A 550-nucleotide genomic window follows, 5' to 3' on the forward strand; every position below is an offset into this window, starting at 1 on the left:
TTATCAACTTTCAAGCCCATGTCTTTCAACACGGCGAAGTCATCGACGGCACGACGCTATCCAAGTTGTTTACTGCACTTATTCAAAAGGAGATCCGGAGCTCTTATGGGTCTTCCGATGCAGCGTTGACAACAACTTCGCGTCGAAACCAACGATCCCGCTCCCGTCACGGCAACCATGATGCCCCTGTCGTGTGCAGCTACTGCAACATACGCAACCACACTGAGGATGTTTGCCGTCGCAAGCGTGCCGACCAGCAGCATTCTAACAGTGGTCAACGGCGTGTCCCGAACAACACGGCTCCGCCTGCGGATTCTGCTGCACCAGCCTCGTCGGAGCGTCCCCGTGGACCATCATCTCAAGCATCGTCTGGCCCCAATCGGCGTCGCCATGCCCAGTCTTCTGCCAATCATGTCAGTATGCTTGCCAATGTGAGTCACTTCACACTCCAATCCTCCGCTCCACTTCCTGATGTCTCCTCGGAATGGATTATGGATTCTGGCGCATCTGATCATTACTGCAACAACGCTGCTTGGTTTGAAGAACTCCG

Source organism: Aphanomyces invadans, assembly GCF_000520115.1.
Source record: "Aphanomyces invadans strain NJM9701 unplaced genomic scaffold supercont1.82, whole genome shotgun sequence".
Taxonomy (NCBI): Eukaryota; Oomycota; class Saprolegniomycetes; order Saprolegniales; family Verrucalvaceae; genus Aphanomyces; species Aphanomyces invadans.